This window comes from Manis pentadactyla, chromosome X (genome assembly GCF_030020395.1).
Source record: "Manis pentadactyla isolate mManPen7 chromosome X, mManPen7.hap1, whole genome shotgun sequence".
Classification (NCBI taxonomy): Eukaryota; Metazoa; Chordata; class Mammalia; order Pholidota; family Manidae; genus Manis; species Manis pentadactyla.
This window is the reverse complement of record NC_080038.1, coordinates 121328477-121346142: the sequence shown is the minus strand read 5'-3', so window position 1 is coordinate 121346142 and position 17666 is coordinate 121328477. Positions and strand designations below refer to the sequence as shown.

At 37.6% G+C, this 17666-nt stretch overlaps 1 protein-coding gene across 2 annotated transcripts in view; it reads right to left on the bottom strand.

The window, feature by feature from the left end:
* Nucleotides 1-17666, bottom strand: part of TENM1 (teneurin transmembrane protein 1) — a 735522-nt gene that overhangs the window by 662919 nt on the left and 54937 nt on the right. The window lies entirely within an intron of this gene.

The window sequence follows — 17666 nt, the reverse complement described above, 5'->3', positions numbered from 1 at the left end:
AAAGCATTTGGTACATCTTATTCATTCCATGAGCTTTCTGCTACATTCTATGATGCCCAGGACTGATTGAGCTAATAAATATGTCTCCCACCACAAATCCTAAGTGAACAACCTGACCTTCTTTGTAGGAGAAAGTTCTGTTACCACAGGGGTCCCTCCTAGAGTAATTAGACTAGAAAGCAACGGCCAGTATAAAGGAAAGTATACTTGACATGTCTTTGGGTTCAGACCCTATACGTAGTCTCTACTGAAGGGGCCATATTTGAACCAGTGACCTACCACACCAGTACAGCTGAGTGGACCAGAGTTATACACTTATGCAAGAAGGAGGGCCTATATCATGACCAGGCTGAGCCAATCATATGCTATCAGGAACTTAAACCTAGAGATGTAGCAGAAAGATTGATGTACTAGATCTGAAGGCTCATACTGAGTTAAGGCCTGGACTTCCACATTGAGCAATTCTCAAGATAACTAAGTAGAGGAAGCCAATTAAGGGGAACAGAGGTGGGAAGGTAGAAAAGGCAGATGTTCGAAGAGAAGCCCTAAGAAAGAAGCAGACATAAGAAAAACTATACAGTGATAGAGAAATGATACAATTTCTGATACAGTAGTCACATCTTACCATTGTATTCTGTGAGAGAGATCTTCTTTCAATAGCCTTCCCACTTTACTATCTTAATGAGTTTCCATCTTTGGCAACCAAAAAGGACCTTGATAAGAAGAGAAGGGGCCCAGCCCTCCCAAGACCATGCAGCTGTGAAGGTGTCAGTAGAGAAAGAAGGGAACGGAGAAAGGAATGGAGAGGCATGGAAGAAGAGGGTTGTGAAGGAAGAATATACTAATTATATTGCAAATAAAAGGAAGAGGCTGAAACAAAGTAGTACATAGGTAGCAAATGAAAAAAAACTGCATTTGTGGTCTAAAGCATCTCTATGCAGATTTTCCAGAACTCTCTTGTATTCACCTTTCGTGTGATCCTGGCCTCCCATCATTACATTATTGGGAAGGTAGCATAACACTGGGGGAAAAGTATATGGGCATTTAAACCAGCCAGATCAGACTTCAGAATCCAGATACTCTAATTCCTAGCTATGTGACATTAGATAAGTTTCTTTATCTTTACAAGCCAAATGTTCATTATTGGTAAAATAGGAATAGTCTCTATCTCTCAGGGTTGTTGTGGGAATTAAATTAGAAAAAATAATGCATATGGCAGGGCATCTGGCAGGTAGTAGATGCTCAACAAATATTAGTTCCCCTCCTTTCAGCAGAGTGGATTTGGGGATGGGGTTTCACATTACTCGAAATGTCATCACGTTTTGTGTTTGGATAATCTTTTGTTAAGATGGTAAGAATGGACAGGTTTTCAATTCTTCTTGATTCCAGTTTGCATAGTAGGACTATGATTTTTATGTGAACTGATGTGGCTCTCCTAAATAGCTGATGCTCCAATTCTGAAATGTAAAAAATGTTTTAAAAACATCCCCAAGTCAATGATCAATGATTTTAAGAAAATTTATTATTACCCCAGTGTTTTTTAATTTCAGTCCTCAGAGCTCTAGAACTCCAAAGAGATTCTTTAAGGGTCATGGTACGGGGTGACCAGGAGGACAAGTAGAAAGCAGAGCAGGTGAGAGACTGGGCCTAACCCCTCTCTCTAATCTACACAATTCCATTTTCTTAATTAGTTTAGCTATTGGGGTTCCACATAGGATTTTACGTTAAAAGATGGTTGTACTTCACTAAGAAAAAACCCTGCAAAATCCCACTGTTATACCACATGGCCTCTTTTCCTTGTGGCATGGACAGCCAGGCCTGGGCTGTAACTCTACTTGGGCCTGACTCTTCCACATTGTTAGTCACCTCCTCTACTATAGCTATAACCATACGGCTTCAAGGTCATTCTTACCCCAATCAGAACTGCCATGTGAAAATATAACCAATCTTCAGTGTATTGTCGGTAGGTGTATACTGCTCATAAACAGTCAAGAGTGAGCTTCTCCAAAGGAAGTAGCAGTGGGGGTTTGGATTCACCAGACCAGTGATATGTAAGACCTAAGGAAGATGTAGGCTCTCAAACTGGTGTACCCAGAGAACATCTGTTAGTGATCAGTATATACTTAATCTACAGGGTCTACCACAGAGAAAAAATGAGACAAAGGAACATGAACAATAAAGACTGTTAAGTGTGAAGCACCATCATGAGATACATAATAATGTAGAGAGATACTTAATAATCTCATAAAGAGATGAAGTCAAAGTGAGGGTTTTTCAGGCAAGAGAAGAGGAGCTATCTCAGAGGGTCCTTCTGGAAATGAACAAACTGATCGTTTTTCAAGTTGTGCATAGTGTGTATGACTATTAATAGTATGATTAGTCTCAGAATCAGAGATAAATGGGTTCCCAAAAGAGCAAGAATATATATCTCCACTATACACAGTTTTCCAATATATTTTTTATTCAGCCTTGAACCAAATCCCTCAAATTTTATTTTAAGGAACAGTTGTTATTCTTGAATGTGTAATGATATCAAAGCATACAAGATTTCCTGATATAAAGACTCAGCTGGTATTGTACTCTAATATTATTAACCTAAATGAAAGCTTTCTTGAGCAAAGCTGATCTTATTTCTATATTGTCAAGACTGACAATAACTTAAAAGTCTTCTGCCATGGAAACTAATGTTAGCTACTAGGTAAAAGTAGAGCAACTATTTGTAACTTTCCTTTAAAGTACCAATCACCAAAATAACTACATGCTAACATAGGGGTATTAGAAATGAGTTCTGTCAAAGAAGAATTAATTGTTTTCTATACAAAGGCGCATAACAGTCTAGATGGTGAAACAAGAATGTTTCCAATACTAGGATGATTAATCCCATGAAGAAAGAAACTAGAAAAAAGCCACAAGTCTTCTTGGAAAAGAGACTAAAATAGCATTTACTTTTTCTCCCTTTGTTTTCTAAAATATCAATTCCAGTTCAGAAAAATAGCCAATCGAGAGTTTAACTTTCCTATACCATGAAATTAAACACCTAGATGTTTTAAAAACATCTGGATAATTCATAGATTTTTATTTTTCATGGGTATTTCTGGTGTCTCCTTGGCACAGGGCAATATTGAATCATAATGCAAATCGTTTTTTTAAGAAAGCAAGCAATAACTAAATTTCTCAAAACAATGGTTTTTAAATATTTTTGTTTGCCTATGGAAGTACAGAATGGTGTGTTACTAAATTCAAATGCACACAAGGTCTGAGGATCATTCTGATGATGATGTTTGGTCAAATTCATGAGCATTGTATCAATAATCCTGGGTCCTTTAGAAGTTAGGAAAAGTAGCCTTCCAATAAATGAAAAAATGTGGCTCAATTTTTACATTGTGTTCCTCTCTCAGAACATTAATACTTGTTCTGGAATAATATAAAATTTAAACACTGAATAATAGTTACACTTGTAATCACAGGTTATACTATAAAACTAAAAAGAGAAGAAATATGGTCAATAAATGTCACCCCTACCTCCTGTGCTGCCAATACTGGGCTTCTAATCCTTGTTATTTCCCAAAACGATCATGAAAAAATTGAAATGGAGTCATGTACTGCCTATAGAACATATCACATTTGCTAATCCATTGTGAAAGTTAGGCAGACACTCAAAAGGGAAAGAGGTGAGGTGAGAACAGCTAAGCTGTTCACATCAATTTTGTTCAGCTACAGTTCTCCTCCCTTCTCTCCACCTCAACATCTTAATTATCTTTACTAAGTTAGGACTTTGACCAGGAAGACCCAGTCAAATTCTCCAAACAACTCATAACACCACAGAAGCACATGAGCATCACATCTGAGAAGTAAAATGATAAATATGCACAAGGGCAACAACGTTATCTGTCTTCTTCACAGCACTAGCATGAGACCAGTATGTAATATGTACTCATTAAGCATTGAATGAGTGAGTGAAACGAAGACAGGTACAAGTCCTTCTCCTTCCCCATTTTCCATTACCCCCTATTAATTTAATCCCCATCTCCCACAGAAAATCTGGGTCAGATTGCTTCTTTGAGACTACAAGCATTTCACTGCAGCCAGAACATCTGGCTCTCCTATGGAGTTCATAGTGATGGACCTGACTTAGATCATAGAGGTTTCTGCTTCTCAGTTACCAGGAACTATATGTTTTACATGCATTCTCATCTTTGCAAGTGTGATGACTGAGACATCACTGAAAATACTGGTAGTCAATAAGGCTATAACTGCATTTCCTCACAAATATTCAAATAAATCCAAGTGATTCTCCAATTTTTGTAATTTATCAACAACTAAAATGCACCCGAAAATGACAGTCTGGACTTAAGCTCTACAATTGCTATAGATTCTTAGTTTGCAAAACTTGCAAAATGTAACCTTATATGTACTTAGCAAAGCTACATTATGTGCAACATTAATATTAATAAAACAAGCCATCTCATTTATCTTTATTAGCAAGACTGTCACTTCATAAATTTTCAACTAACACCCAATGACTTTTTAGATTTGAATGCAAAAAAGACAAATTAAAATTCTTCATCCATTTCACTTCAACTAAAGGAAATCAAGCAGAAATCACAGTGAGAACAAATGCCCTCTGGGAGCTGAGAATTCGAGTTTGGTTTGATCAAGGTTGGGTTCACTGGCACAGGACAAAGCTAAATCTTCACAACTTGCTTTCTAACATTCTTAATCATAGACACCACAATGAGTCAGGGTGCTATGACAGCAAAACTAACTAGAACTCTGTCCCTTTTCAGAAGATGCTATTACACCCAGTGTATTACCTTTTAATTGGCACAAATGACCAACAAAATTTACTAGGCAAGGTATGTGAATTTCATGCAAACACAAGGTCAACACGTCAACACAGAGGTATAAAGACCTATTCAAGAAAGTATTTCTGAGGTAAAACCATCCGTAACTAGGGACCCACTGGAGAGGGAGGAGAGAGAGGGCATTAAGGGTAAAAAGAGTGAAGGGTGGATTTAATGGGCAGTTTTTCTCTATTACAAGTTTTTATCCACCTTTTAAGTTAATGCAACACAAATTTAGTGAGACATGAAACAAACAGTTAAAGGACTCATGATTAGCAAGCCAGGCCTTCCTCACCCATGGTTTGTTTTTGCCTCCCAAGTACCCCATAACATGCCCTAATTGAATCTGGTTGATTTCTAACCATTTCTTCAATATATTAAGGTAACTTCAAAGTCTAAGCCCACCTGCCAACAATTTGACCATAGCCCCTAAAAATTTCCATTAGCTCCCTCAGGTCCAATCTTTTCCTTTTGATTTAAATACAGATTCATCAAAATTTTTCAAGCTTTTCTTGTTTCAAATAGGTTGAAAGAAAAACTATCTAATAAAATATATACTACATATATAACACATATTAATATATACACAATATATGTGTGTGTCTGTGTGTATCTCCTATTTTTCTAGTATTATATACTTTAAATTGTCCCAGTAAAACTTATGCTCCAGCCACAGTGGAACATACAACATACATGTCAAACAAGTCATGTACTTCCATGTCCTAGCTCATAGCTATACACCCATACACACACACACACACACACATACACACAGCATTTCATTTCCAGCTCAGTTTTTCTGATCTTACTCCCATAAGCGTCCACAGCTTTAATCACATGCACATGCTTCACAGGAGTTTAAAGATTCTTTTTACGTTTTACTCAACATTACTTTTTAGTTATAAAAATTAGTTGAGCCATAATAGACATTCTGTTTAAGTCTGCAAAACTCTAACCTTATAATTAGACTTTAAAATAGACTTATTCACTCCCACTTAATCTGTTCTTCAATGTCAATGAAACTTCCGATCACATTCTTCACATTCTTTGTCTCTAAGTTTATCAGCCCCTTCCTAACTCCCCTTACATGTGTACCTGACCTTCATCAGTGATCATAGGTCCTCTGTACCCCTAACCTGCTACCACATGAGACTTGCCAATTCACAGCCCTGCTCCCATCCCTCCTTTGTTTTTTTCTCTCTTCCTGCTCATAGGCAGCAGAAAGCAAGAGAAAACCCACATCTTCTTGCTGATTAGTTCCCCCGCAGATCCATCAAATTTTTTCAAGCTTTTCTTGTTTGAAATAGACTGAAAGAAAAACTATATAATAAAATATATACTACATATATAATAAATATTAATATATATACAATATATATATGTGTGTGTGTGTTGTGTATCTCCTATTTTTCTAGTATTATATACTTTAAATACTTTAAATTTAAGGATGAACTATACAGTTCATCCTTAAAAACCTAGCAGTTACACTTCTACTCAGTCCTACTTCACTCTCTTGGTCATGTGTGAGTTGTATTCTTAGAGAAATCAAAAGCAATCGGTCTGCACTCTCAACTTTCCTTACCTATACCTTCAAAATATATGTTCATCTATTCTTACCCTTTTCTCATCTGCATCAAAGAAATGTCCTCCCAATTTTCCAACAGTCTTCATTTCTTCTTCTACTTTCACTTCCCTTGTACTATCTCTTCTGAAAATTTGCTGTCAATTCTATTCCCTCTCAAAATTCTGTCTCTCACTCTTTCTCTCTCTCTCTCTCCTTTGTCAATCTCTCATCCTTTCTCTTGCTCTCTCCATCATTCAGTCTCTTTCTTAATCTCTCAGTCTCTCAATCTTTCTCCCTTTCTTAAGTTCTCTCTTCTCCTTCCTTTTGTTCCTTCTCATTCTTTCAGTTCCTCAAGAGCACTGTGTCCTAGTTCTCCTCTAGTCTAATTACTACAACTCCAATCCGATTACTTGGTCTTTTTCTCTACCTGCTCTTTAAAACCTATCTTTTCCCTGAGTACGTCCTCTTCCCCTGTTCTCTTCTCATTCTATATGCTCTCATTTTCACTCAGGTCATGCTTTAACTACCCCATATATGATGATGATGCTCAGATCTATGTCTCAAGCTCTGAATTCTTGGGCTCCAGTTGCATAGTTCTGAATGCCTACTGTTCAACAAAAATCTTCTAACAAATATGTTCAACATCACTTTTCCTAATCAAAACTACTTCTCTTCCTCCTGTATTCCCCTAGGTGGGAGCTGAAGCCTTGGGACCATTCCTGTCTATTGCTCCTTATGCCCCATACACAACTGGTTACTAAGTTCTGTTTATCATACCTACAAAATATTTCTTCCTTTCCATTTACACTGCCCATGTCCTAAGTCAAGCACTTACCATTTTTTACCTGGATAATAGTAAACACCTAACTGGTTCCTTCATATCCCATATCCTCTCCCTCTAATTCATCCTCAAATTCATACTGCTAACAAAGTTCTCTCCAGAGAAAATGGAAACCAATTCATGCCAGAACCCTGCTTAAACACTTCAGTGGCTCTTTTTACCTCCAGGATAAAGTCTAAATTCACTAATCGGCATTCAAAGTTTCATCTAGTATTATATACTTTAAGTTGTCCCAATACAACTTATTCTCCAACCACACTGGAACATGTGACATACATGTCAAACAAGTCATATACTTCCATGCCTTAGGTCATGCTCTTCCATCAGCTTGGAATGGATCCCACCCCACCCCACTCCCCACCCTCAACATACACTCTGACTTCTTTAACTGGTAACTCCTAACCATTTGTAAGACCAGCTTAAATGTTACATTCTCCCTCTATAGCCCACTGTGTGTCTCCATTAATAAAATCAAATGTTTGCCATGGCATATTGTACAGGTCTATATTATAGCCCTTGTTCCACAAGACCACAGTTATTTGTGTCTGCTTCTCTTCCACTAGATTGTTAGTTCCTGCAGACAAGAATGACTTCTCATCCATTTGCATCCCCAGTGCCTAGCATGGTGTATAGTAAATATTTAGTTCTCAGTGAACTTGTAGGTAGTAAATGAATGAATATATTTCATTATTAGAAAAATAACTTCCATGCAACAAAGGATAAATTAGAATACTTCAAGTGTCATGGTACTCATCATATGGTATGGTAATGTTATTAAAAAAGCATTTTCTGTCCCCATCTGGGAAAAGGAAGTAACTGTGATCATTGAAAAAATTAAAAGTAGGAAAAAACAGGATCACTCTTCACTTCTAATGTAAGGATACTTTGATCAAAGAAAAAAGTAAGATTAAGTACCTTCCATATGTGAGGCACTGAACTAAAAAGTGCAATGAGGGAATTTAAGACATAATCTAACCATCTCTTACATCTTTTAGGTATCTTAGGACCCACCTCCTCTAGATTCCAACACAGGTGACATTTTTTACCTTAATTAGATTATTATTTCATCATTGAAACATGTTTTTAGTATGTGTGAGGACCATCACCAACTAAACATTTCTATCGGAAAAGGAAGGAAGGAGAAGAGGTAAGAAGGGAGACTAGAAAGGAGGGAAGAAGATAAAGAAAAGTCCAAACTGGTGGTTAGCTAGGAAAGGGGACTTTTCACATTTCACATACCCAGGCTGTGTTTACATGAAAATAAAACAGGAAGTTTGTGTTATAACTCGGTTTTCATTTCTACTTCCCCTTCTCAACTGTTCTAAATAGAACTATGTGATTACAAAGATGAAGGCCTAGTCAAAACTCCCAGAGAGCATATTCATTTGAAAAATACAAAAATAAATAAACCTAGTAATTTATATCATTCCAGCAAATTTTCTGTAGTGGTGACTGAACTCTGCCGAGTCTACATTCCTTTCACAAGGTCTCTGTAGTGAGACAGCTGGCCTGGTTTAGGGGCCACAGACTGGCAAGAAGAGAGAGGGAAAATAAGAGGCTCATTTGGGGGAATTCTAGCTTATTTGCTTCAAGGCAACCAGTTATATACTATTAAACATGCATGTGGCTACTACATCACATCTCCTGGTGAACACTTAACCTAAAATGAAGTCATAGTCTCATTTTGTCTCTAAATATATTTACAGATAGAAATTAAATAAGTCAAAAGCTAACAACATATTAAAAGTTTTTTATTCATATGAACATATGTACATTCATACAAACAAGCTGCACAAAGCACCACAATAGATTTTAACTGGACATAATTTCTGGCAAAATTTGAGCAAGGATAAAACTTCTGTGTGATGGAAGTCTTTCTAAGAAAAATTGCTTCAGTGAGATTGTGATTCAGTGTTTGACGTTCCCTATTGTTTTCTATTAAAAGGCTTTTAGAGGATCAAAGCCTAATTTGGCTACCCAGAAAATGAACTAAGATACAATATGAAGAAGAACTTCCAACATCAGCACTCTCTGGAAGACTCATACCAGAAGATGATCATCAAAAAACCTCAACAAAGATCCAGGTGCTGCTACAGCTGTAGCTGCATTCATCCCACCAGTTCCTGGACTTGCCATGGGAATGAAGAAGGAGATATCTAAGCTGGCCTGTGCATACTGTAAAACAAAAAATTTGACTGGATCTATATTGTTGGAACTCAACCAAGAATTAGGAGAAGTGCAAGTTGTAGCGCTCCAAAATCTTACAACAAATGTTAAAAGAACATATGGGATGTGAACAGTCCCCAGGAATGGATTGTTTTTATTTGTCTGATTTCTCTCAGACTGTTCAAGTACAGTTGGACAATATCCATCATATCATAGATAAATTTTCACAAATGCCTAGGATGCCTAACTGGTTTTCTTGGTTTCACTGGAGATGGCTGGTAATTATAGATCTGCTTTGGTTATGTAACTGTATTCCTATTATGTTAATGTGTGTACGCAATTTAATTAGTAGTTTAAAACCTATACATGCTTAAGTTACTCTACAAGAAGATATGTCAAAGAAATAATCAATCTCCCCATGTTTTCTTCCGTCTGCTACCTCTATAGCTTTTCTTCTTCCTCCCTAATTACAACCCTTAAATAGAATTCGTGCCTCATATCGAATTTACCGAGTATCATAATTCCTCCAAGTGGTAAAGATACCTCAAGACAAATGCTGGGCATAGAAGCCACAGGGCATAAATATGCAAAGAAGTAAAAAGCTAACCTTTTCAAACAATATGGCTTCCCTCTCACTTACCAACTTCACATTTCCCTGTATGCCCCGGAAGATGACTGGTTAGCCAGAGACGGGTAAGATTCCTCAAGGGAGGAACAACCTAAGACAGGCACAGTCTCAGGGGGGCCATCAGGTGAGAAATTGGGGATCAACAGAGGTGAGGCTTAGAACCTCACCCCCCCTGTTCTGAGAGAAATCTTCTGCATCCGTGGATGTTTTATTGCCCTTATCTAGCTTGGATTAACACATAATCTACAGGCACACACCTGATCATCTACATTTGCTCTCTTACAACACTAAACTATATTTTCTACCTTTGTCTTGCATCTACCTACCACTTCAGCATTTTATTAAAAATAATAATAATAATAAAGGGAGAAATGTGGTATCCACATATAAATCAAGCATAAAAATCAAACGAATATTCATATTTGAACTGATTGTTTATAGTTCATAATGTGTGATCAAAACCAAAAGTTTCTGTGATGACTGCCCTTGTACTGTTCACCATGTAAGAACTTCTTCACTATGTAAGAATTTGTTCATCATGTAAGAACTTGTTTGTTATGCTTCAGAAGACTGGAGACTGATGAAAATTAGGCTTGGGGTGGATTAATGATTGTGCATTGAGCATTGACTCCCCTATACAGAATTTTATTGTTGTTAACAACCATTTGATCAATAAATATGAGAGATGCCCTCTCAAAAAAAAAAAAGGCTTTTAGCAGTTCTCAGTGGAAAGTCAAACCAGTTCATGCACCAATATTTATTACTTAAATGGCACAGTTAAGTTTATACAAGATCAAACTTATCTTTAAATAGGAAATCTGTCTGTATAAAATTCCTGTGAACGTGAGGGGAAAATAATAGAAATTCTAGTGGGTCGGCAGGTCTTGAAAATGTATGATGCATCTCAAGCTTATAGCAGCACTATGCTGAAAGGGTAAACTTGACAATTAAATCATCAAAACGTATCTTAAAAAGCAATGCCAGCTAAAAATCCTTAGTAGAAAAGAAATTCCCCAAAATATTAAAATAAAGTATCTTTAATCTTTCCTGCAAAGTTACAAACAATGAAAGTATTTATCCAAAATAGTTTAGCATCAACTACTTTAAAAATAATGGCAAGTCAGCATAACACACAGATCAGAGACCAATGCAGAACACGACACAAATGAACTGTTTGTGGTATATTATAGATTATTGCTTTGTAAGAGAAAGTACTTGAAAATGGGGCTTGGGTAACGATATTATAAATTACTTGGATAACCATGTCACAATCACAGAAGGCAGATGAGGCTATTTTTAACTCTTCCAATATAGGAAGTATATTGAAGGTCACAAGGGTCACAAAGGGACCAAATAGTATAACTGGCATTAATTGAAAATTGTGTATATGATTTATATTGAAAATGATTGTATCTTTTTTAATGAAAGACCAGGTCCCACATACTCTAATCCAGTAAGTTATCAACTGGGAGCAATTTTGTTCCTAGCCCACCCAAGGACATCTGACAATGTCGAGGTATTTTTGATTGTCACAGTTGATGGGGAGGATGCTACTGGCATGCAGTAGGTAGAGGCCAGGCATGCTGATAAACATCCTGCAGTGCACATGACGTCCCCTTACAGTGAACCCAGCCCCAAATGTCCATAGTGCCTTTGTGGAGAAACCCTGGCCTAAATGAATACACTGAGACCCCACAACTAAAGCTAACACAGCCTGAAATTTGTTATAAAGAATATCATCTTGGATCCCATATCCAAGCACTGTATAGAACATATTGAAAGATATTGTTACCTAGAAGTTTATTTTACTTTTAATTTACAGGATTTCCTAGAAAGCATTGTGCTAAAGCAACTCTGAGTATTCATCTAGTAGGGCAGTGTATACCATGGAAGGCAGTTAAGAGTAAGAAGTAGTGTGACTGTGCAGAGGAATGTGTGTCTGAATGTGTGTGGGTTTTTGAAGGTAAGACATGACTTGACCAACTGAAAGGGACCAGAATATTACCTCCCAAAGTTTGCCTCTTTGGCATAAAGATTATTTTAGGCTAATAATATTTAAGAAACAGCAGACATAGGAAAAGCGCTGAAAACGAGTAGAAGTTACCCTTTTGTAAGAAACATTTACATTTACAAGGAAATGGCCATTTTTAAGAGTGTCACCAGTATCTGTACCAGGAAGAGAAGGATGACTCTAATCTCTAGAAACTCTCCTCAACAGAGAAAGCAAGGACTTAAATCTGCATAACAACTACCCCCTTTTCCAGTGTGCTTTTCCTTATAGCCTCCCATTATTGTACCTCCCATCACAACATCTTCTTTGTCTTTACCTGCAGATGGGTTTTAAGGTGTGGGCTTGGGCTATTTCAGGAAGTTACTCAGTTTTCCTGTGCATCTCCCATGTATGCATGACATGTACATGTTATTAAGTTTCTCTAATTTGTCTTTTTTTACAAGAGGGTCTCAGCCAAGAACCTAGAAGGGTGGAAGGAAAATTATTTTTTCTCTTCCACACAATGCAGATGTGGTTGAAGAGAAAAGGTCACAAGTCTGGAAGACTATTTAACTGCAGTGCAAGAAGAGAACATGCATTTTAGAAAAATGATGACTTCTGTTCATTTGGTCAAAAATAACAGATGTAGTTAGATTCTCCATTCATGGTATTCAGAATATAGGGAAAATGGAAATTTTATGACCACAATTCTCACCCTGATTTAACTATCACCCATTGTATTCATACAGAAACCTGCTTGGATGCCCACTGGCAGTACACTGTTGAGGGCTGATAGAGCTCTACCCAGAACAAACTGTCAGTTACAGATACTGAGGGAGGGGTGGAGAGGAAATACACAAGCCCAGAACATAATTGGGCCCAATGTCTACCAGTCACCAGAGAGAAGCCATGGAGCCCCGTGCTAGGAGGCAGAGAGCCAAGAGGGAATGGCAGAGGCAAACAGGAGGGAGCAGAAATGGAGCCACCAGTGGAGGCAACGCCTGGAGCAGAGACTGGAGCCAGGGCCAGAGACTGAGACGGTGGGGTGGGGGGCCAGGGGGGTGGAATCTAGCACTGTACCTACTGCTCTGAGAGTAAATATTGGTATGAGTCCCTTTTTACCTGCAATGTTCCATTGTTGTTATTTGGTCTCAGCAAATTCATAGTGAACTTGCCTGTAACAGAGAACCCCCTCCTCCTGGAACAACAGTGGTATTCATAGAAAGCTTTCCAGTACAACTTAGGAGCCATTATACCATAAGGAAATTTCTAAGAGGAGAGCTAGAGGAACACAAAAAGCCAGATCAGTGTGAAAAGTTTGTGCCAACAATGATGTTACAAAGAAGGAAGTTTGTGAAGACCAAGATTATTGCCAACCGAAAACACCTTCTGGATTCCAGAGGTGTGATATGGTCAAGATGCTACTGAAAAAGACAGTGTGACAAGCTTAATCCAAATCACACTCACCGAGAAGAGTTGCTTGAGAAAACAGAGAGGAGAGATGGAATAGAGAACAATTAAATGAGTGATAATACAAAGAATGGAGGGGTGTCTTAAAATCCCAAAGAAACAATTTCTTCCTGAGCAAGCTGAGTCTCAAATGAAAAAGCAATCATAAGGCTAGAGTCCCCCAGCTGCTGTTGACTCACTGGAGGGAATGTTTTAGTAATTCAGTTAGCACATAAAGGGGAAAGGAATCTGTCAGGAGCCCAAGAAAAGCTTGAGGCAAACTCTTTTGTTTCCCCCAAGAAAGAGCTAAATCAAGGAAATTTGGCATTTAAGAAGGACTGCCACCCAGTGTTCTCTTTTAACACAGAAAAGGTAAAGCAAGCAGAGCTCTCTCCATGAGTTTCAACTGTTAGAATGCCATTGGGGTGTACGACCAGGGGGCAGGAGGTCCTGTTCAAATGCAATTTCCAGAATCACTTTCTGCATGAATTACAGGTCTTTCTACAGTTGTCCAACCCTGTAAGAAAAAGGTCTTTCCCACTCTTAGATGTAAATGGAATTAATCCCCTGAGAAAAAAAAGAAAAAAGAAAAAAAGAAAGAAATTCTGACTGGTTTAAATTCTTCAGGTGAGATGACTAAAACAGCATTGAAGGTTATTTTTTTTCCATTTTCTTGATAGGTAATTAGAGAAAGTTTACTAATCAGCAAAACAGAGGGTGTTTTAATGCCAAGCAACTTGAGAACAATAATCCCATCTAACATTTGGAGAGCTTTCATTTTCACAGAGCACTTCCTCACTGGAGTCCTCTTATACCAACTGTATCTACATAAAGCTGGGATTTTCAGATTAAGCTCTTCTTTGACCCTTAGTTTCTACCCTATTTTGCTAGTGCAAGTCTGCGAAAAGTCAAATTGGGTGTTAAACGTAAAGCAAAAATTCACAGACAGCAATTCAGCATGAAAGTGCTTCAAAAAGGAACACTTGGAAAGGATTTGAATGTAGTGCTTGAGCAGAGATGAATAATGCACACACATGGCTCCCTGCAATGATACAGAAATCTTTTACATAAGACATCTGTCTCCACACTTAATAGATCGGTTAATTGTCATTTTCACTACATGTATGTGGCATCGACTATTGCTGAGAGGTATTTTTTCCACAAGTTAAAGTATATTTTAAGCCTCACATCATCTCCTTAAACATTAGTATGCTTAAGACACTGTGTGATAAAATATAACACCATTTTTAAAGAGCAGTAGGATGTTTTTACTGCTTTATACATAACTCAACTCAATTGCAAACATGGAATTAATAAAAAGAAAATACAATCAATTAGTTAAATGTTACCTGATTCACTACTCAACTAGATTTACTATAGGCCACAGTACGTAATTATCAAATCCCAGCTATGCTGGCATTTTTGGAGCCAATCTACACTAAAAAGAAAGGGCACTGGCATTACATTTCTTAAATTTACATATTTAAATTGGAGTCATAACCCTGGGATTTGGGATAAGACTCTGAAGTCAATGAAGTTATGAGAAAGAATAAGATATGGAATCTAGTTTGAAAATTTGTTTGGAAAAGTTTCTGAGATGCAATTAATAGTAAGCTAGGATCTCAAAGTAGGAAGTTACCACAAGAACATAACCCAGAAACACCGCTGCACTAACAGATTTGGGAGCTATCTTAAAAATTCCACAGTGCTCTCTTAACTCTGTTCATTCACCATATTTTTGCCTTCCTTCTTTTCACATTGTTATGACAAGAAAAAGCAGACCCACCTGAAACAGTATTTGTCCACATTTCTTCAGGCACTTAAGAGCAGGAAAGACACCACACAAGGAGAACATGGGAAATTAGCAGTCTCTGCAGATTACACCTTGAGGTCAGAGCCTGCTTATTTTTGTCTTGATACTTTTGCATCTTTGGTCAAGAAACCCTCCTAATGAGGGCTTTTGTAAGATCATATTCTTTGTACCCATCCCTCTGATTACTCTAAACATTTAGTGAATGTTGCTATTTAAATGCCTGAGAAACCTGAATCTAAATGGTCAGCTTTGTACTAACTCTAGCACTGGTAACATTGAGTGAAACAAGCAGCTATTGAACTGTGGTGGTCAGGCACTGGCCTAGCCTCACGAGGCAATACAGTCAAGTCCAATAATTCTCAACTTTGGTTACACATTCAAATCACCTGGGGCACTTAAAAAATATGAATGCCTGGATCCCACTCCAGATTGAATGAGAATCTGGGCAAGTAGAGACTAGGTGTCATTATTTTTTAATAAAATCTCCCTAGGTGATCCAATATGCAGCCAGAGTTGAGAACCACTGATGTTCCTTTTTACTTCATCACTTAGGAAATGGTTCATAGTCATACATGTAGACAATAGGCTGTTTGCCTTATATTAGAAACTCTGGGAAAATTCTCTGCTTCTGTTTAACTAGCTTGTCACAGCAATCACTCCAATATGCAATACAGCTTGAAAATACAAATACCAACACGAGGTCACAATCCAAGTGCTCAGCACAGGCTGCAGGCATACAGACATTTATACATTACATGTAATGCAGTACCCATCAACTGATACCATGTTTTTGCTGCTGTTACAGATTTTGAAGCACTTTACACCATGCACATGTAATAAAACTTGATGATGATTGGTTTCTCTGGGAGCAATTTCCAAGAATGGCTGACCTCCCAACAAGTCTATTTGGTGAACAAACTAACATGCCGTGATTTCCAGATAAATTTGCATTATGAATTCAACACTGATGGCCATGTTTGGAATGCATTTCTAAAGTGAAAGGAGTCCAAAACCTCGGTATAAAAATACAACCATATGTTATTCAGAGCTAATTAGGGTACACCTCACAGTAGAAAACTTGGAAATGCCTAAATATGCTCCCCAGAACACTTCCCTTGAACATATATCAGAGCAATAATCTTACTAAACCAGGGGAGGAGTGTCATCATTTGAATAAATGCACTAGCTGATAAAAGGTAAAAGAGCAGAATATTCAATGTGCTTCAGTATTCTTAAAATCCATCTTTTAAACCCAGTGTATGTAGTACATACCACATCAATGTGAAGCAATTGAACTTTCTAAGACACACATCCCTAAGCCAAAAATGAAGATATGAAATTTATAGAGGGGAAAGAATATTTTTTGGATATATTATTACCTACATCCTGACACAGATAAAATATATTCTTAAAATTCATGGAAAATACCAAACTGGATCAATTATGGTCTTACCAGTCGAGATGGCCTTTGGCAAGGTATCTTGAGCAGGGATGAAGGGTCATAGCTGTCTACATATCAACCAGAAAAACTTAGGGTTGTACCCAAGCCTAGCTCTTTATGGCATTAACATCCATAGTTCTCAAAGCAAGGCTTTTGGAAGTTAGACTAGCCAGCAGCTGTCAGCTCCAGATACATATTTTATATCATTCTTGGGAGCTCATAAAGTACCAATTTTGGGTTCTGTTCCTAGAGATTCTGATTTAATAGGTTCCTGAGAGAACAAGAGCCCATGTGGTATTAGTAGGCAAAATCACCTCCACCACTGCTCAGACCAGCGTCAAGGAACCACTACACATTTGTAGACGTGAGAATTAATGGAGGTCAGTGTTCGAGGTGCCAGGCCCAACTGGAGGATATAGGCTTGAATGCAGTTTCCAGTTAGAAAATGAGGGCTAAATGACTTCCAAGTTCCCTTCCATTTATTTAATATTAAGTATGATTACGACTCTGCGATTCTAGGATACCTGAAAAAAATCTGATGTTATGTTAACAAAGGATGAGGAACTGGTTGTTACATAGGCAAATAGCAGATCTGATTGCGAAAAAAATGTACTTAAACAAGGAGAGTTGAAGTCAGCTTCTAGAGATCAAAGCTGTGTAGAGGTGCAAAAGCACCAACGGCCAATGAGCACATGAAGAGGTGAGATTTTGAGATCCAAAAAGGGAAGTAGGAAACCAAGTTCAGTCAAAAAAGAAACTGGGTACAATGACCTACGAATGATCAGGCAGGTCCACACAAAGCACTATGGGCATATTATTGTTAATCACAAGAAAGAAGCTGTAGACTCTCTTTTGGTTTTAAAGCCCATAACTTCTCATGCTAGCACCTTGAAACTCTCAAACTGAATTTAGCTTTGGCTTATGGATTTA